The sequence below is a fragment of the Dreissena polymorpha genome, chromosome 6, assembly GCF_020536995.1.
Source record: "Dreissena polymorpha isolate Duluth1 chromosome 6, UMN_Dpol_1.0, whole genome shotgun sequence".
In the NCBI taxonomy this organism is placed as follows: domain Eukaryota; kingdom Metazoa; phylum Mollusca; class Bivalvia; order Myida; family Dreissenidae; genus Dreissena; species Dreissena polymorpha.
This window is the reverse complement of record NC_068360.1, coordinates 99,911,448-99,934,445: the sequence shown is the minus strand read 5'-3', so window position 1 is coordinate 99,934,445 and position 22,998 is coordinate 99,911,448.

The following is a 22,998-nucleotide window of genomic DNA, read 5'->3' as shown; positions in this document are numbered from 1 at the left end:
CTTTTTTCAAAGGTTCTGAAACGTAACACGCAATGTATTTTTACATTTTTACAAATGGACTAAAATGACGTTAACCATTCTTCATTAGATTGAATACAGCATAAGAATTATCGACATCAATCGGCAGAACCAAAGTTCAGTAACATATCTTTGTTTAATGAAGCTTCGGTATTTTTTGCTGACAAAATAACACATTTAAATAGATGTTTTCGAAATCAGAATTTGCGAATCCCACAGCGGTCTTTACCGCGATTTATGTCCAATAAATGAGTCGCGATCTGAGATAACTGGGCATAATGCTTGTGTGTAAATTGTCATCCCAGATTAGCCTGTGCAGTTCGCAAAAGCTAATCAGCGACGAAACTTTCCGCTTTTATGACATTTGTCGTTTAAATGAAGTCTCTTCTTAGCAAAAAATCCAATTAAGGCGGAAAGTGTCGTCCCTGATTAGCCTTTTGCGGACTGCACAGGCTACTCTGGGACGACACTTAATGCACATGCATTATGCCTAGTTGTCTCAGAACGCGACTCAAATAAAAAGTATTCTGAGAAGGGATAGAGGCTATAAAATATTGACATCATAGTTAATATGCTGAAAATATATCTTGAAATAAGCATGCACGTCCCCGTATCTCGACCCGTACTCACCAAACAATTCTTAGACTGAGGTCTAAGAATAAAGACTATTCTTTAAATTGCGTTAAATTGATATATTCAAGAGTTGCTTGAATTTTGAGTTAAGCTTGGCATTCAACAACTCTTTCTATATAATTCTTCATGTAGAACATTTTGTAAATTACATATACACCAGTGGAGGCCTGTATCAATCCAAACATTGAACTCATGTTTCTTGGTTCCAAGTCTATTCTTTGTGTCTTGTTCTGTGAATACTGGGCATAATGCTTGTGCGTAAAGTGTCGTCCCAGATTAGCCTGTGCAGTCTTTCCGCTTTAACTAGATTTTCGGTAAAAAGAGACTTCCTTTAAACGAAAAATACCATTAAAGCGGAAAGTGTCGTCCCTAATTAGTCTGTGCGGACTGCACAGGCTAATCTTGGACGACACTTTACGCACATGCATTTTGCCTATTTTTCACAGAACAAGGCCACCTTTATTCTTAAGTCTAAGAATGGGTTGGTGAATACTTGCCCACGTTGACAATTACGTAAGTCGCACATGTACCATAATATGGCTATCAGACATATCAGTAATATCATCAAAGTAATACTAGTTGTTGTTTTAGGTGGTTTCTTTATTTTAAGCGAAAATCATTACACTTATTTATTTCTGAGCGCAGATGTAGAGCCAAATATCCGTTACATAAAATATGTATCCATGGTTTGAAAACGGTGAAAATAAAACTATGATATAGAGAATATTTTTGGGTAAGGTAGATTGTCGATTTTAGTTCACAAGTTAGCCAAGAAATAAAATTTTTTACATACAATGTGAATACATAATTGACAATATATCGAGAGCAAATATGTGTGCTACAACGGTATATTTCTTTGTAAATTCGTTGTGAATATCAAAGAAGATCCATATTCACCATAATGATTTTGCTTATTGTGACGTCAACGGAAGTACCGTTTGTCTAAACGTCGCTAAAACGCCTCATTTTCTGTCTAAAAAGCCATATAAGACGTACAGCGAATATTCCATCTTAAAAGGAAAACAATTCAGATAGTTCGATGAGACTAAATGCTATAGTTACGATTCTGCATCCAGATTTCGCCCCCGACTCCTTAAGATGTCGGCAATCACGTCAACTATGTTAAAAATGTGAACATTCGGTGCGTATAATGCCATAAACCCATGCGAAAGACGTCGAGCCGCGGACATTTGCAACAAAGTTGGATGAGGTCCGGTATTATTTCAAAAACTGCGGTCCTCATTTTCGAAACAAATCACTTAAGTTGAAAACGAAAATGAAACTTAAGTTTAAAAAAAATATTTACTGTAATTGCTTTATTTTACTTCGATACTGAGTAGATAGATTTCCGATAAAATAGAATGGTGTTTTAACAACAAGCGGACTGAAACAGGGTGCCTGGTTATACCTGGACGTCCTATTCACCACCGCTTCCACGCGATTCCGTAGTCTGTCACAACGTACTGTAATCATATCACAACGTACTGTAATCATATCACAACGTACTGTAATCATATCACAACGTACTGGTAAAGGGTCAAGGTCAAGGTCATCCTTCAAGGTCTAAGGTCAAAAATACAAATCCAAGGGAAGTAATAAGCTTTAAAGGGAGATAATTATTCAATATTGAACATAGCAACTTGATATTTGGCATGCATGTGTATCTCATGGAGCTTCACATTTTGAGTGGTGAATCTACAGTCACGGTAGTGGCTTTAATGATTTGCTACTAAAAATAGAGATTTGTTAGAGACAATTATTTTTAAAGGGAAGTAATTTATATAATTATAAATCTCAGATTATATATTTCCTTACCAAGAGTTTAAGATCTTTTCACAGTTACTGTACAGATTTTTTTATTTTGATTATGTATTACTCAAATGATTGAATTGTCAAAGTTTTTTTTTAAATGATATAATTATCATTTCTTTCCTATACTAATTTGTGAATAGTAGGGTTCATTACATACCTGTGGACTTATGTCAATAGACACATGATGAACTCTGGCTATTAGGGCTGCAACGGGTACCCGAAATATCCGATGATATCGGATCCAACTTCAGATTCGCGGGTACGGATCCACAACTGGAAATTTCGGTTCCGAATATTTATTTCCATAGTTGTATGTATCCTAGCGCTGTTTTCACGAGTACTGGTTTTTATACAGACTGGTTCTGTTTAAAAGATAAAAGATACGCATAACAGTCGATATTTATTTATGTGTGACAGTCAAATAGCCGATCATTCGAGATCCTTCGGCTTTTATTGTATAAGAGTGTCATTGGACATTACGTAATGAGCGCCGAAAGCAAAACTAATTCGAAATCATGGAAGATTTACACATTACAAATGCAATTCCTAATGTCAAAAAGTAAGTTTTTAATCCTAATTGTCTGTCTGAGTTGTATTATAAACAACGGTAGTGGATCCAGTGCGACTGGAATGTCGTTCAGGTAAATTTTGCATAATTTCGCGACCTGTCAAATTGTGTTCCTGCATCATCATGATCATGTTATGTCTTGAAAGCATCTTTCGTCATATACTAAGTTTAAATGCTATCTGGTGATGCAAGGAACCTCAGTGCCCAGTGAGGGAATCTTCTCCACAGCAGGAGACCACGTCAGTGCTCATAGCCATAGGGCTTGCCTGGACCCGGACAATGTTGATATGTTATTTTTGTGAAAACAAATATCAAACTGTATGAACAGTGAAAATTGTATGTTAACGTGCAAACTATTAAGTGAATAAGTGTTAAGGTTTCGATTTATTTTGACATTGCCACATTGTTAAACAAGAACTTTGTTATGTTTTTGTTCATAAATGTTTAATGGTTTTTAGTCGAATTATACTTCTAAAACATTGAATTCTTTAATTTAGACAGAAAATTCCCATTTTCTATTATCTAAAGGATCCGGATCAGAAAAACTGTAAGAAACCATATTTGGATTCGGATTCGGACACACTGCTTAATATGTGGAACTCTTAACTTAAGTCTAAACAGCAAGCGAAAAAGCTATTATATAAAAACTATTTTTAATTCAAATTTTAATGTTATAACCCTAAAACAAATCATAAACATAAGAATATCATACAATGATAATCTAAATTGGTTCCAGAAATATCAATTAACTAAGTATTGTACGATGTAGGGCGGCGATACCTTGGTTCATCTACAGGTGTCGCGTAACGATTCAGCGTTACTGAGCTTGATTCTGGCCCATATATGGATCATGACCCGATTTACCAGGCCCATATATGGATCATGTTTTTCACATTTTTACATTTTTAGTTTATTCGACGGGAAATCACTTGAAACGAAAAAAACACATCCAAAACCCGTGATCTGCATCGTCATTTATGACATATGGCGTTTGTTATGTCAAAATCTAGGGCTATATGGATCATGGCCCATTTATGGATCATTTTGGCACTATATGTGACATATGGCAGAAACATTTGTTTATTTTGGGTTATTCAACGGGAAATTACTTGAAACGAAATAAACCATCAAAAACCCGTGATCTGCATCGTCATTTTTTTATGACATATTGTCTTTGTTTTCTCCGATCTCCCGGGCCCATATATAGATCATGGACTTAGTCATTTATTTCACATTTGTACATTTTTAGTTTATTTGACGGGAAATCACTTGAAACGCAAAAAAACACATCAAAAACCCGTAATCTGCAACGTCATTTATGACATATGGCCTTTGTTATGTCAAAATATAGGGCTGATAGAATATTCAGACGTAATATGGGATAATTGTACTCAAGCAGAAAAACATGAACTCGACAAAATTCAAACCGAAGCAGCGCGCATTGCATGTGGAGCATCCAAATTAGTATCCTTAAACGATTTGCAAAAAGAAATTAACTGGGAACCGCTTCAACATCGACGCGACAAACATCAACTAATACTTTTTTACAAAATGCAAAATTCCCTCACCCCTCAGTACTTGACCGACCTGGTACCTCAACATGTCGGAGCTGCTACTAGGTATAATCTCCGTAATGCAAATGCTTTACGCACATCCGAATCAAGATCAACCATTTATTATAATTCCTTTCTACCAGCAGTTATTCGAAAATGGAATATACTACCAGAAGAAGTAAAAAGTAGTGAATCGTTGAATATATTTAAATCAAAGCTTAAAAGAAGTTTGATTAAAACACCATCGTACTTTTATATAGGGAAACGTTATTTCCAAATAATTCATACGCGGTTAAGGACTAAATCAAGTGCGCTTAATGAACACCTTTACGCGAAAAACATCATCGAATCCCCACTATGTTCCTGTGGAGATATTGAATCCAATTACCACTTCTTCTTCGTATGTCCTAACTTAAACGCAATACGTACTACATTAATGAACATTATCTCAAGCTTAATCAGCGATGTTGAGCTTGATAATCTTCTTTTCGGCAATACACATCTTACCGATAGTGAAAACTCTGACATTTTTCTACATGTTCAACAATTTATAAAAGAATCCCGGCGATTCTACTAACAATCCGGTAATGCTTAGTTGTTGTTGTTCCAAATCCATGTCCTCGCATCTACAATCCTTCGTCCTAATTTCCTTATTGTATCCAAGTCCTCGCATCTACAATCCTTCGTCCTCATTTTCCTTGATGTTTTCTTTATGTTTTTCCTTTTTTTTCCTTACTACTCTTATTTAGTTTTCTTTCAAAACCTTTGTATACTTACCACTAATATTTCCTATGTCTAGCATAAACTAAGCTGTATTTTTCCTAATACGCTGCCAATCATGTGTAAATATAATCGCAAGGAGAGAAACTCTATAAGAATTATTTCTTCCGTTTCAATCCTTTTCTGATAACTATTGTATTGTGTATTTTGATATATTGTACTTGCCAAAAAGAAATAAATATGTTTAAACTAAAATATATGGCTCATGGACTTAGTCGTTTTCGAGCGCTTTTGAAAATTCGCAATTTCGGAGACAAAACGCCCGAAATATGCGTTCAAAGCCAAGAAGACGTTGGAAATGGCGTGCCAAGCTACCTGTGTATGGTAGAACTATTGTGAAAGACATGGCTCTCGGGCCGAGGGCAATTATATGCGCCTTAGGAAAAAACGCCATTCGGCCGAAATTTTAACGGTCCCAAGCCCGTTTAACACACGGAATCATTCTCCGTAATGTGGCTTCCTTGAGAAAACGGTCCCAAGCCCGTGAATACAGAGGCTGAAAGTCGCCTGTAAACAGCGCAAAAGCGCGTCAATCCCTAATATGGCTTCCTGGAACAGCAGGGAACGGCCCTAAGCCCGTGAAAACACAGAAGGGGTAGTAATAGCCGGAACAATCCGCTGTACTTCATATAAATATACGTAATATAATATATAATATATATATATATATATATATATATATATATATATATATATATATATATATATATATATATATATATATATATATATATATATATATATATATATATAATAAAATAACATAAAACGCAAAATAAAAGAGTATTAATGATAATTATATAAATAAAATAAAATAAATCTACCTACCAGGAACGGTTGCTTCTTCTTCGCCCCCTGCATATGGGGCGAAAGTACATCTCGAAAAGGTCTGCGACGCATGTTCAGGAAGGAAGCTCCCTGAACGGATTGTCACAGCATACCTTTAATTTGGTTGGACTGATGTCCCAGCATTAGTATTACTCACACATTGATCATTGAGGACTGTTATAACCCACTGCCTTAATCGGCAAACTTAACGTCTGCGTTCCGTCTTTAAGCAGCAGTAGTCCTCGCACAACTGCGAGGGATGAAAGTGTTCCGCTATCTATCTCTTTGTCAATGTCTGAAATATAATAACAATAAATTAAATTCGTCGTCAACCTTGATTTACTTGGTGTTGACTTTCTGGCGCCTGTAAGCGCTAAACAGACCGTTCCCTGCGTTCCGTCTATCACTCCCTAATGTGGCTTCCTGTGAACATTTTCGCAGGAAACGGTCCAAAGCCCGTGATAACACAGATGGGGGAGAAAATGTTACCAGTCACCGTTAAACACCAAAAGAACGTATAATAAAGCGTTCTAATCATACTTATACCTTAATAACAAGATTCGACTTTTTGTTTAAATGAAGGAGCCCGGCAAGGGTGGGTGCAAAAGACGCGGCCTGGCTAGGCCTCGCATCGGGCATCATCGCCTGGCTGCCAACGCCGAGCAGTATATTTATTTTTTGAATTTCAGTAATCCGCGCCATAGGGAAAGGAACTACGCTGTGGCCCATATTTGGGCCATTTACCGGGATTTTTCCCCAGTGCGCGGATTGCGATGTAGTTCTTCTTGGGTGAAAAGTCGCCTGTAAAAGGAAAAATAACGCATAACAATTGCTAAACACCTATTAAAAGCATTCTTATCTCAATATAATACACCTTAAACATTTTTTTTACTTAGACGTTTTCGTTAGGGTTAGTAACCCTAACTGAGCTGAAAACGGCTAAGCCCTCATAGTGTTGGACATAGTGTTTTGGTGATTTAACAGTCACCGTTAAACGCCAAAAGAACGTATAATAAAGCGTTCTAATCATACTTATACCTTAATAACAAGAACGACGGTCCCGCTGTGCAGGCTGGGTGCTTTGTATACTTAGCAATTTTCGCTCGAAATGTTCGCTGAAAACGGCTAAGTCCGTAAAAAATCGACTTTTTGTTTAAATGAAGGAGCCCGACAAGGGTGGGTGTCAAAGAAGCGGCCTGGCTAGGCCTCGCATCGGGCATCATCGCCTGGCTGCCAACGCCGAGTTGATAGCTTAGTATTGAATCGATAGTTCGTTGCTGTATACACTTTCCATACGGACTGCGTGTATCTCGTGTGATACTGCCGCAGTCAAAAGACGTTGCCATGGGTGGAACGCGAGCTGTAAGCTGGTGGCGTCACAGAGGTACATATCAAATGTGTTGAAGGCAAATGAAAATAAATTTTAAAACTGCGATACTGTGTTAATATCTTTATTTATAACCCGTCTCATACAACAGAATGTTGAAATGATGTAAATAGCGACACGTTACGTTCGATGCGTTTTAAATGGATTGCTTAAATAATCCAAGGACAACTTTTCACGCACGATAACGTTCCAGTTGTATTTAGCTTCTTAATTGGTCGTGTGTTCAGCTCATTCAAGACATAAAAGAAAATCATTGTATCATTTAAGATGCATTGGGTAATGCCGACATTAATTTAAGTTTAAAGGCGGAGTCGAATCATGTTTAGTCACGCCTATTAGCCAACACGCCTTAAGTTAATACTTTTTCACGCCTCGGTGATCGCGCTGTTGTTTAAACGACGGGTTGGCGATTAAGCCTTAAACAACAATACTTCACGCCTCGTTAATTGCGCTTTTGTTTATACGGCGGGTGGGCGATTATGCCCACATGTTGGGAAGTATCCGGATTAACGAGACATAATAACAGCTAAATACACAGATCGGTGTCGCTAAATCTAAGTCCGGATACGGAACGCGAGATTCAGGACTTTACGGGGCAAAATACTGCATAAAAAATCCGTTTCTCTTGACTTCTGTCCCGATCGCGAGTTTCCGGGCTACCGAGATTTGGATAAACGCGGGGTCACTGTATTATTTTTTTTTGTGTGTTATACATTTAAGGCCTGTTAGGCCTCAGATCAAAACAATTAGGTTATTAGTTTAACACAACTTCCCTTGGCTTATTTTCAATCATGACAATTTGGAAGCCAGAACTTAATTTTGCCTTGGCATTGATCTTTCTAAAAAGAACATAACTATTATGTTCGTAAAGCAGCCTATCAACCCTTATAATGTCTGCTACTCATGATTAAAGACTAAACCACAGCAACATCTTTATAAAAATAAGTACAACTATGGTCACAGTGGCCATGACATATGTCTTGTTTTTTCGTAATAAATTAAAATTGTGTTTATATCCAAAAATATAGAAATAATAAAACTTCAAAAACATAAGTAGGAGATACATTTTTGTTATCATCCTCTTGTCTTTTAGTTAATGCCAAACCAAAGCATGCTGTTCCATTATCATCTTAGCTTTATTTTAAATCGTTTTGAAACATAATCATGCTTCACTAAGTCCTGGTTGAGACAGCCTTTCACTACTAGCAGAAAACTCACATGGACATTTCTATAATAGTTGCCCAGTAGACATAATTATGTGTCATTGACATGACATGTCAGTGAGAGTGAAATATGTGTGCTAAATTTCTTTCTACATGTATTTCTATATAGTCAGTCAACAGCCACATAAATAATGCAATTTTAATTAAGTGCTTTTCCCAGCAATCCACTCTCCCTGTACTCACAGTAAACAAGGATGTGTGATGACCCTCTTGTTTACTGTAGCTGTCTTTTCCATAGGTTTTGACCTAGTTTATTTGCCATAATTGAATTCAGCAAGAACATTGACTGCCAATAAAAGTGCGCACATGTTCATGTTTAAGGAAACTTACAAAAACTGTTTCATGTTCACATTAACTGTTAAAGATAAAAAATGTAATACTCGTTTAAATAAGTAGGTAAGCAAACATCAGCAGTAACAATGACTTAGTACTCACCACCATCAAGCTGAATAAAAAAACAAACAAGTGTATACCAAGAACCCTTACATCAAATTTGACTTGGAGGAACTGAAAGATACCGATAAGAAGAGGCATTCCAAGAACAGATATGTGGCAATTTTGCAGCCCTGAACATACTAGACAATGACATCAAAACCATCACCAACAAAATCAACATGATGACCTGCCGTCATCGGCCAAAGAAGATATTGGGATAGAGAAGGAAGAACATACCATGGGTGACGACCGAGAATATTTACCTTTGTTACAAAAAATAGAGCTGATGCATGAGAAGTACAACAATCTTGACTCGAGGACAGAATACTAGAAAGAAAAGAGGCAAATGAGAACAAAGATAAAAGTGGCCAAGGAGGAATGTATTGAGAAGCATTTTATCAATATGGACAAAGAGATTACCACAGGTACAGTGCTTTCCACCGGATTTTTTTCAGACGCCACTGCACCCTCCATACGTTAATTTATTTTACATTTGTAGAGTAAACTGACGTTATTTGGTGCGTTATGACTCTTGAACAAAAAACAGCAATAAAGTCATTCATAACGACATTTAAAAAATTGTTTAACTCTTTCCCGCATAGATACGCATAATTCATTCTCAATCGATTCCTTTATACGTCCGTATCAACCATACTTTCTTTCTATTACTTCATACTTAATATTTCTCCCGTCCCTTCTCATTACCCGAGAATCCCGTAGATTCCAGTTTTAAAAACATACTCTGGTAAATATTTACGATAAAAGTGCTCAAAAATTGCAAGCAACACAAAAATTCACCATTTTTCTTCAGTATCAAATAAATTTTGGCATATTTTACTATTTAAAGATGTGATGAAATAACGTCCGATTGGGGCGTTTATTCCACTGAACATGCGTACATCGCCTGACGTGATATTCCCGTTTTTATACAAACAAAATACACACCCACTTTCCATGCGACTTTCTACATGTCTGCATAATTTCCGCGCGCTTTTTATTAAGACAAATGATAAAGCACTGTTTATATGACACTAGAATTTGTTAGCATTAACATTCGGAAGCGTGTTTTGGATTACACGTTTTATAATGCTCATTTGAAATCAACCGAAACATTTATAGTTGTGCGTAATTAATTCAACGATAATTTGTTAAAGCGCATTACGAGTCGAATATATAATTTGACCAGATTAGGCATAAAATGCACAATATCCACGAGGATAACACCCGGTTGCCATCATCAGTCTTCTTAGTAAGTGGCCGAGACTAGTTGTCTGCATGATCTTACTGCATGTATGACTGCCTGCGAGTGTTGACGCCCATTCAAAGCGTGCGCCAATATCGTTTGTCCATTACAACGACGATCCGCCTTTAGGCGGGGTCTACATGGGTAAAGAGATACATGACGCAATTGACAGAGTCGGCGAGGGCGATATCTGGTTGATCTTAAGAATGCCTAGTTGCATAAATGAAAAATACACACTGATCAGAAATTTCAAAGCAATGCAGGTATCAGTAAGAAAGAGCACTTGCAAGACCCTCACAAAGACCAGTTATCCCAGGGTAAGTGTTATAGCACATGCTTATGGGAGCCTTCTGAATAAGAGGGCTGCAGTCCTTAACGTGGACTAACTACTGCAGTGATATCTATAACAACCCACTTCAACCAGACCCCAGGCTGCTTTAAAAAGATGTCAGGTACTTTGTGAAAGACGTTGAATTACCTACTTGTCCTCTTGCTCAGTCTGGCCATCGCTGCGGTTGCCATGGCAATTCTTATTCGGACCTCAGCAGTACTGGTACAATCTTTGGGCAGGGTTGCTCCAAAGAACTTGAAGCTGGTCAACTCTTCCAGCTTCTCGCTGTTTATGGTGATATCTGCACTGATGTTGTTTTGATGTTCATCGACTTCTCAGTGTTGACCTCAAACCGGTGTGTTCATGCTTTTTAAAAGAGTCTCTTGGTGAGGTTTTGAACTTCACTGCTGGTGCCACCAATGAGGTCAATTTCATCAGCGAATCCTAAGTATGTGTTGGTCTTTTAGGGTCTCCTGTATAATCTTCTCAAGGAAATGGTTAAAAAAGACATATTTAAAAGTATTGCGCTGTTGGCGTTTATGCCCGTCTGTAGATCTGCCGTAGAATCATATGGAATTCTATAGAAATAGTTAAATGGAATTCCGTGCAGTCTTGGCATTAACTTTCCACATGATTCCATACAGTCAATGGAAAAGTGAAAAAAAATAGAAGAGGGACTTGACATGGTATGGAATGCCGTAGAATACCATAGCATGCCGTAGAATTCCATAGAATGCCGTAAAATTCCATAGAACGCTGTGGAATTGCATAGAACGCCGTAGAATTCCACATAATTATATAGAATTCCATAGAAAGCTATAGAATTTAATAGAAAACTGGATTAGAATATAGACAAAAAAGGATTATAGATTAATGGCATTTTATTGATTTTGAAATACAAATGTGCATGTAACTAAAATATAATTTCATGTCTAACAAGAAATACTTTTATCAACAAAAGGGCAAAGATGGCCCTATACTGTTGATTTGAGTCTCTGCATCACAAACTTTTCTGCGATTTGACCTACTGACCTAATTTTGGACCAAAACTGACCCAATTTTAGTCTTGCCTGAGATTTTAGGAAGAATATTCTGAGAAAGTTTGAGAAGGATTGAGTTAAAACTGTGATTTCAAAAGCACTCACAAGCTCTAACAAAGAATTGACCTAGTTTCATAAACCGACCATGTGTCATATCAATACAATATGAAGCGAAACTGCAAAACGGGATAATGGAAACTTCACTGTTCACTTCAGAAACAATAATGCACATGAGCAGAGACTTGTTGCAATCCGCGAGTTAAACCTTCTTGTCCCCAGACGTTTTCAAACCTCAATATTGCAAATAAATCTTATAAAATAGCCTATTACGTGCATTAAACTCCTATAACAATATGTATTTTCATGAAGCTATGAGAGGAGAGATAAACCCTGCGAAACATTTTCTTCAAAGAACAGTTATTAAACGTTAAATGAGAATAATTTCTTGAAAAAGTGTTCTAAAACAGTTTTGAAGGTTTGTTCTAGAACAATTCCTGAACCATTTTTCTAGAACTATTCCAGAATTGTACTTTAATAAATTGTCAAAACTGTTTTAGAACAGTTTTTGTAGAAATGGTTCTCATTTAACTTTAACGTTCAACAGCTTTTCCTTTATAATTCTAGAACATTTTCAGTATGATAACAGAACAGTTCTAGTCGGTGTGTTCCAGTACAATTCTAGATATGTTTTAGAACAGTTCCAAAGGTTTGCTTCAAATAAGTCTGGAACAAAATTCCCATGCAGACTGCCAGTATCCAAGTACTGAGAATAGTATAATACATAACAAATTAACAACTGTTGTTAATTTGTTATGTATTATACTATGCTCAGTACTGTTGAACACTGAATTTATTCAATTATCACATTCCTAAATTTAAAAAAAGCAATTAAATTAAGACAAAAGAGGACAAAAAATACAATTCATAAAAATAAATAACTGGTCTTTTTTATACAAGAAGTAACATAAAATAAAACATGTCACCAGATACAGACTGCTAGGCTTCGCACAGAGGCTAGTTTTGAAATTGTTTGTCCATGTCTTCAACACACTCCCATTTTCCTTTCCAGCGCATATATGAGAATATAGAACACCATTCACTGCCTCCGGGTCCTTTTTGGTTAGAGGTATATTGTTTACTTGTGCTTTAGATCATAAAAAAGTCTATAGTAAAGAGTTATTTACATTCAAACTATAATAAAAGTGAATCTATAATCAATATACCGCGACATTGGGATCTGGCAACAGGAAACGGACTGAAAAGTCTGATTTTGTTAGGCTAAAGCTGCATGATGACTGGTCTGATATTGCTCTGTAGGACAACGATCTGGGTTAAATTAAACAAGACAAAAGTACTATTTAAAATTCAAATTAGCCCCAAAAATAAATAACTCCTCATAAGTGATTAAAACACACAATAAAGAGCAAATACTCACATTATACTGATTTAATGTACAGTTAGTGCAAGCCCAGTACCTTGAAGACAGAATACGCTGCTGTCTGTTTGAAGCTTTTTCCAACATTCAGTCGTGAATGCCCACTCAAGCTGAATTTTGCCATATGGGGACATTTATCACCCTTAAATCAGTATGTTTATTACAATAAGTTACATAAAAAACTTAATGTATAAGCATCTGAATTGCATATCTTACATTAGCACAGCAGATTACTATGTATTGTAGTATTTGATTTCTTTTTTATTTTTAAGAAAAATAACCTGAATTATTCTGCAAGTGAATTATTTCGGTTAGAAATCTATGTTTTATGGCATAGCAATTATTTTATAAGATAATAAAATTGAATTTTGACATAAAGGGGACATTCATCATCCTGAAATAAGTTTCTTTATTTCTATTACATGGCAATTATTAGTCCGCTACCTGTTTCACCGGAGGGGACTTATGGTTTGCGCTCTGTCCGTCAGTCCGTCAGTTCTTGATCATATATTATTTGCGAGGATTATCAAGTACGCAAGTGCGCGCAGTAATCGTCGCATTTTTATTGTATTTTGGTTGAGGATCGACCCTCCTCGAAAAAGTGTGCAAAACGTACGTTTAACATACGTTTTGCGTGTGTTTAGCGTGGCGGTTTTGGCACTGCGTTTTATGTGCGCTTTATCTTACCAAGTGAGTTTTTACCGAATCAAAAAACAAACAGGAACTGCGCCAAACGTGCGCTTTATGTGGAATAAAGTGCGCGTTTAAATAGATAAGAAAAAAATATGCTTATGTTTGTGTCAAAATGTGCGCTTTTATGCGGGTAAAAACTGCTCTTTTAAGTGAGTTAATGTGTGCATTTGTATAAGTGTGTTTTTTGCTGCCATTCATGAATGTAAAATGTGCGCTTTTTTGTGGGTTTAAAACTGCGCTTTTAAGCGCGTTTAATGTGAGCTTTTTTAAGTCAGACTGATAAAAAGCGCACTTTAAGCGAAGTTTTAGCCCACATGTTTATAATATGTACGCTTTTTGGCGAGTTTTGACTGCGCTTAAGTGAGTTTAATGTGCATTGTTTGTTAGTCAGTTCCTATAAAAAACACACATTTAACTCACTTATAGCGCAGTTTTAACCCACATAAAACGCACATTTTTCGCACATAAATGGCAGTCAAAAACGCACTTTTAAAAGCACACATGTGCGTTAAATCTTTTGCCTTGACAATGTTGATTCAATTGCATGATGTAAAAAAGTTTTAAAACGCATATGCAATAAAAATAAAATGTATGTACATGTATACCCCAGTATATTTTAAATAAGTACAAGATAATTAAATTTTACACTTAAATATTACATTTATTAATATAAAAGAACAATTTAATTTCAATGATGACAATTTGTTGAAAAATACATAATACGATTATAAAAAACATACTTATAATAGCATACTTATAATAACAATAATACATACGAAAAATGCTGACTCGTATTAACAATCATTATAAACAAAAAAACATTAATCAAATAAATTAATATAATCTGTTCATCTGGTCTTGTAGGCGACTGAGTGCGGCGCTAATTTTCCTTTGCCACAGGTCCGTCGAATTTCTTTGCAACTATCTTTGCAATTATCTCTGTAATGAAGTATTGAATGGTATATGCTGATTTGTTTTCTTTTCACTTACTCTTAAAAATGTCTTTGATACTAAACATTCACAAATACCTCATTAATGTTTAAAGGTTATGTTTTTATCACACGACCAGCATAATATAAGAACATCAGTCACTCTTCCATAGCCATTAACATGCAAATTATGGCCTGACTTTCGGATTTTGGGAGGTCAGGACGAGGTCCCATGATATAGGGTACCAGCTCCCTTCATTGAGCAGTCTTAAAGTTGTTGCGGCGTAAAGACTGTCCTCATGACCTCATAAGAGCTTTTGCCTTCAAGTTGTCACATTGTATTGAGACCTTGATAGCGTCTTGAAATCCATCAATAAATCCATGAAAAATTATAAGTTATGTTTTACAATCAAACTATACTCTTAATGCTTAAGTATGTACGGTCAAATAAAATGAGAAAGCCAATTTGGTAAACAGCACACACCTATACGAGACATTGATCAAGTTAAGATACTATTTGAATTAGACAGTGGACATCATTCTCCTACTTGCCAACAACCTAGTGCAAATGTTTACATGCACTGGTATGACTTGTTTGTAAACTGGGCCTATAATAAAAGATAAGTTTGAATCATTATTGGTTTTTTTAATTAATGTTTAATGTATGTGTATTTTTTTTTTAAATAAGAAACTCACAATGGTTGACAGGTTCGCTTTAACTGGTGGCGTAGGGGGATGACAGTGCCAGGATACTGTGGTACAGGGTAACACCGCAGTGGTGGCTCATTCTTTCTTGCCGTTCTTTCACCGTTTTCTGCCTGCAAGCACATTATATACATTCATTTGGGATACGAAATAAAAGCAAACACAAATTCGCTATTTTGTGAGAGGAAAAGGCTGAATACCAAACTAAATTTTGCATGACACCTTTGCAGGTTGTACTAACCATAAACCAACCATATGTAATTAACAGTTGGCCAAGAATTGTGGTACACACACATTGGCATACACCTGCAATTTGTGGTAACATTTTTTTGATTTTCAGTAAATATTTCTAAACCATTTGCTTGATTCACTTTATATGTTTTTAATCAAGAAATGGCCATGAATTATAAAAAAATTGCAACCTTCAAGCAATTTAAATAAAATCCTTAATCCATGGACACGTCATCTTTGAAGCCATATTGACTGAAAAATAGAAATACATTATGGAGCCAAGTAAAGATTTATTTTATCAAAGCAAGAGTAACCTTAAGAAGGAGATCCGATTGCCTCCAATCTTCGCACAGTTTCACAGCATGAATGGATGCGTGGATGGTAGCCTCTTTGATTGACCCATCAGTCTGAAATTGAAGCATTTAATAGTCATTATAATCAATCAATATGTTTATCATGCCTTCATAACACAACTCAATATGCATCATCAAAATCTTTCATATGTTGTATATACTGGTACCTCAAAATTTCTTCTTCAATGCTGCTTAGTATTTTAGGTAGCTTACATTTTGAATTTGTAGCATTCCTGTATAACCACTCTGTAATGAAGTTGATGTGTGAACTTGCAGGACTTGGGCTTGAGGGCAGGCTGAAACTGAACCTGTGCTGAAGGCAGGATCTGTATTGGAGGCAGAACGTGAACCTGGGCTGGAGGCAGGATCTGCGTTGGAGGCAGAATGTGAACCTTGGATGGAGGCAGGACGTGAACCTGAGCTGGAGGCAGGATCTGTGTTGGAGGCAGAACATGAACCTGGGCTGGAGGCAGGACCTGTTGAGGCAGAACCGGTGTTGTAGGCGGAACCTTGAACCTTGGCCGGAGGCAAATCCTGAGAAAGAGGCAGAACTTGAACCTGGGTTGGGCGTAAAACATGAACCACGGCTGGAGGCAATGTTTCCAATGTATAATGGTCTTTGTCAAAATCAGCCATCGTTTATGATCAGTTGGAAGATTTCCGTTCAAACGTTACAGAGTGAATGGTTCAAACCCTTCGTGGGTTTAATTTGTAACATATGATAACACATTTAATACTGTTCCATATTCAGCAGATATGTCCATTGAAATAAAATATAATTTTATATTATTTGAAATCGACAGGATTTTTAGCGACGTTATAGTCGATATTAAACTATTTATGGGGCCCTATTTATGATTGAATTTTACCAAATCACACTAAAAGTTAAACGAGTTCGGAAGTAAAACACGTCAATCAATATTATTAACATTTGTCTTAATAATAAATCAATCTCAGGTTCAAGATTAAATTAAACGAACGATCAATTTGAATATGTCCATGATAGTTTTGAAAAAAGTTTAAACCTTAACCAACAAAACTCACCGCCCATCTGGTAGATCGTCGCTGCGTATTTTCCATTCAAGAGGAGCCGTAACATCGTTCACCAACTGCATATTGTTGTAACTCCTTCCGCGTAAATGGCAGACTATGCAACAACGGAAAGTTTCGAATCTTCGCAATACAAAATTGACAACATGATTCACGTTTATTTGTTTGTAAACATTCAATTTGACAGGATTCAATGCGCGCGCGATTCGGCGGAAAGCGTCTATTATCCTATGAAATCCTCGGTAGTCGGCGTCGGTTATTTTTTGACCAATTGAAATCATTCGTTAGTTATCGCGGAACAAATTAATATAACGATTCGGGGTTTCCGCGCAGGCGCAAATGCAGACTCGAAAAGGTTACAAACCAGTCAACAGTGTAATCGTTCGGGGGATTTAAAAATGAGGTATTATAAAAATTACAAAAAATACTCTTTATGAATTAATATCATGCCTTTAAAACACACTTGCATTGAGTAATTGCATTAATTATCATTATACATGACACCCAAAGATAAAATGTGGTTGAAAACAAACTGGCTGTACATATATTTAACTATATTTGACGATTTTGAGTTTCCGATGAAAGTAAAGTTAAAATGTAACCAATGTAAAGTATACCTGTACAAGACAATAATATTATCAAGATCCTATAAAAAGCCACGACTTTTCAAAATATTTGTATTGTACAGATACAACATAATTCGGTTAAAAGCCTCTATAACGCTCAATTTCGTACAATATTTCGTAAAATAAAGTTAAACTATTAAAAATCAGTGTTCCTTATGGAAATTGCCGAAATTTCAAAGCCAGATGTGGTCTGGTAAAATAGATGTTTGTAGATATGAAATGTTCTTTTTTATTATTGTTTTGCATATGTAATTCCATTTAAATTTCCCGCAACAATATCTATATATACGACACATGAACACTAACAGGGTACCATTTTAGTGTTGGTGTGTCGTATGAATAGATATATTCGCGGGAAAATAAAATGGAATTAAATATGCAAAACAATAATAAAATCGAGCATTTTGTATCGACAAATACTATGCAATCATACCACATCTAGCGTTGATATTGTGGCTATTGCTATAAGGGAAACTGATTGTTTAGGTGTTTGCTTACTTTTACGAAATACTTTACGAAATTTTCGTTGATTTTGAGCGTTATAGAGACTTTAAGTTTAACTGTAAGTTATATTGAGTTTAAAATGATCTAATTGAACTGTGATTAGCAAACAAGATTCCATAAAAATGCATTATACTTTTTTACTAAGTCAAATACTTAACTATATAAAATGGGATCAATTGCCTGTGACAATCAAATGTAGGAAACAATGTCCGCGGTTTGAACATAGCGTAGGGACAATTGACCGGCTTGTCAAAAATAACGTAGGAACTGTCTGCAGGGTTGAATAAATAACGTATAAACCATTGTCCACGTTGTCAAAAGTACGGGGGAATCAAGGCCTGTCTGTGTCAACGTAAGCCATGTACTGCATTTTTTTCAATTTCTTAGGTCTGGGCGGGTTATTAAAACAGGAAAACATGAAATCAAATAAAAACAAAACATGGCTCTTATGAATATTCAGGAACGCAACCGCGCAATCGGCATGTTGCAGACTGGTCAGTCATATCGTGTTTAACCATTTCAACGTGCAAAAATATGAAACCATACCTATCCCACGTGCTATTGTTTCGGATGAATTATTGTATCGTGAACTTGCCAAGAATGAAGTCAATTGATCACATGTTAAATTTTAATTACAATAATTATATCATAACTAATATAGTCAATGTTGAAAAGTGGGCATTATAAAAGTCTCAAAGTGAAGTGTATTGTAAATCGTAATAAAATGTTCATGTTAAAGCAGCGCGGCATCAATAGTATTTCGAAAAATTGTAACCAATGGATTTTATTTAACCCTAGGCCTTTGCTCTATTAGTTTGAAATACATGTAGGCCTACAGCGAATAAAAATGCCTTCACATGTTACTGGACCCTCAATGTACGCTGACAAAAGATAATAATAGTTTTCTTAATAAGCATATTTATGTATAATAAATATAATGGAAACCCATGTTCATCTCTGTCTCAGGCATATCTGTTTATCTCCCAATCCTTAAAGATGAACACGTGTTCACACAATAGGCAGATGATTATCTGCTCTACGGGTGGGGCGATAAACGTTCCTAAACACCAGACGGGTCGGTCCATAACAGTTCCTTAAAACTTCATATCGCGTGGACCTTATCAACATTATTATAGAACAATACCGCTTACGCGGATGTGAATTACGTTTAGCTGATAAAAATTACGCAATGCATTTAACGATAACGAACTTCGTAACGAGACAACTAACAAGTCCTTTGCTTGCCGCTAATGTCTCCAAATCCACGTTTAAGTGCAGAATAAATTAGTAGTCATTATGTTTATTTTATTTTACATTGCATATTGATATCCAGAAACTCTGTTTTTGAATTACTCATAAAATACTTAAATGGTTTTTGCAGAATTCATTCCTTTTTTCATTCATTCGTTCATTCTTCCATTCATTCATTATTGCCGATGTTTTTGGAAATAATGGTCAACTGCTCGAAAATTGGAAAATTTTAATTTAATTATTCAATATTGAATACAATTAATCTCCGAGCAGTCATTTAATTGTGTTCTTGTGTTATTTTTCCAGGGTTGATATATAGATGATGTAAGTCCGATAATTTGAATACAGGGGTGTGTGGATAGGGGCAAATTCTTTGAGTGCGCGATAATTTGAGAACGAATACTACTGAAGCCTCGTCGGCATTCCGGACATTTTCGCTCGGTACCGATATCTCCACATGGACAGTCGTTTTCGGATACGGTAAGGTATGTCGATTTTAATTTACTTATGTCGTTCTTTATACCATTTTTATAGAATGACGAACACACATGCGGTGTTACGGATGGTCTCTTTCGCATTGTACTAACCAGAACTTGCACATAGAGGCAAGACATACTTTAAAAAATTGAACAATTTGAAAGGGCAGTTTTCTTAGTTTAATACAAGCAATTTTTGTTTTAAAGTATCATATTAGGAAGTTAAAAAATCTAGTCAAATGCTATGGTGTTATGTTGATCCTGTAACATTGATATGGTTCTTTATAAACCACTTCTTGGTAATTTCAATTACAATTCTAGGTGGAAATGTTTAGAAATGTTTAAGATAAAAACGAAAGCAATTTTATATGCATTAAAATTGTATTATAAAGTATGTTAACATTAAACAGGTTCATATGCACAACCAGTAACCGCTTTGAATTAAAAATGCACCTTATATAATTATTATAACATGTTTATTACTGTGTTGATTCATTTGTTGTAAATAAATTAAAGACACACTTTCTTAGAAGTGAGCAAAACATGTGTCTTTTTTAATTTATCCATTTAAAACAGGTGTATGATAAAGGCGCACTTATGAAATTAAAGACTAACTTATGCTTTAAAAGACGCACATCAAAAAAAGACAAAACACACTTTTGTGCGAAAAAAACAACATCTGTTAATCTTAAAACACACTTCTTAGATTAAAGACTAACATTCTGCTCGCATCTACACTCATTAACGCACTTTTAAGTGTGCTAAAAGTGTGTTTTGGTAAAAAGTGAGTTTTTGGTCGAGAAATGGATCATGTCGATGTTTTGCAATTTTTGGGTAGGAAGTTTGTTTCAAACTTTCAGATTTAAATTGTATTCATATACAAATAAGAGCTCCTGAAAAAGGGGTGAACAAATGTGTATTAGTGCGATTATGACCTTAACCCTTTAAGGTTAACACCCTTGATCTGGTTATCTCTGTAATGTATTTATCATTTATGTAATTGATTAATTAATAGTAGTACTTTTTTCTATTTGTCATTGTTGAATTATGCTATAATTATTTCTATGTATGGGGTTTTATTAATTCTTAAAATTTGGCTACAAAACAATCTATTTGGCTAAAAAATTGGCTATTGGCTACAACAAATTTCAACCCTGAGCGTGAGCCCTGGTCATCTAATTTCGCAATTTGTCAAAATGTCAATCCGTGACAAAAGCGGATGTTTCCAGAAAGTTAAACTGAAAGAAACAGTAACTATAGACTGCGACTACACTTCAGGAGTTTATATAAACGCAGAGAAACAATGTCTAGAGAAGAACGTGTCCTGTCAATGAAAGTTTGAAGGATAATTGAACTTTGTGCTTTGTTGGAGAAGTTACGGTTTTGAAAGAGCTCTGGTTTAGGACCGATTCCATCAACAATAAACAACATTGAGGGAAGCAATAATACGAAGGTTTTAAAACTTTTCCAGAACTGTTTCAATTTCTAGAAAAAAATAACAGTAATATAAATTGCATTTTCTGTTTAATACAAAATAAATGATGCAAATAAATTCATAAATGTATTAAACTACAAATACAGACAACCAGAAAGTTCTAAGTTATTTTCCATCAATTTCCATCCAAGAAAATGTCTAAGTTATTTTCCATTACGATTTCCATTGAAAAAAAAGTCCAACTTTCCAAAGTGTTTCCATATATTCCGTACAAACGCATGGAATTTTAGTAGAGATTCCATGCAATTCTGTAACAGCTTCAAATGGAAAATTGGCAGGTGGATGGAACTTCATCAAATTCCATTGATTTCCATTGAATTTCATTGAATTCCATATCATTTTCTATAGAATTTCATAGAAAAGTGCTAATCACTATCGCAGATCTACAGACGGGTGTAGAGTTATTGGATTACTTGAATCAGTCCTTTATGAATATTGAGTCCCGTTAAGTTAATAAAGGTGTGAAAATGTTTGTGTTACAGATGATTCTCAATGATGACTCTTCAGTTTAAGATCTGTTCCACTGTGCTATCCCTAGCTCTGGATCCAGCCTTCTCTTCCTTCAGCAGTTTCTGGGCATTTTGTTTTCAATTACTTAAGAATGATGCCTAGTATGACTTTGCCGGGATGGCACATTACTGTAGCGATGGTAGAAGGAAGTGCGCTTTCTGAATGCAAGAACATTCCGGGAGTGTACAGCTGTAAGAATTAAATATTTATTTAAATTTTTAGTTTTTAAATTGTTAAAATGTTAACTTTATATTTAGCTCGCTTTTATTTCTGGCGCTAAAAAGTATGGCGTCACGTTAACGTCACCGCCATTCGGTACCCCTCGCAGATTATCTTAATCGGACTCGGGAGAAATACGGGTTGAAAGTAGTCCGCCCACGTGATACCATTCTAAGAATGTTACAACAACAAAAACAATAACAACGATGGCGTCAGAATGTGATCTTTGTGTAAATAGCCACATATATGTTTATTTAAGTCACGGAAGAAAGCGGGAGGACTTGAAAGCGGCGGCCTTAGAATTCTTCCCACTGTATACCAGCGTTATCCAGCGTATTTGCGCCAACTGCTGGTCGAAAATATCAAAATTTCGTGCATTCAAACGGTAAACACATGATTAAAAAAAATCTATCCATTACTTGTACACTCTTTAGACGTAATATTATGCTGATCATGTAGTTTTCCAGATCATTTGCATTGACATACCAGGTCAAGATGTAGAAAGCTGACCGGCAACAAAATTGACTGGCTATTCGAGCAGTCTTGCCAGCTCCTTCTGATAATTTCTGTGCCCCCCACCCCTCCCTCCCTAACTGAAATGATTCACGTTCAGAATAAAGCCGAGAGTGTGCCAAAGCAAAAATCATCAAAAGACTCTATGGCGGCAATT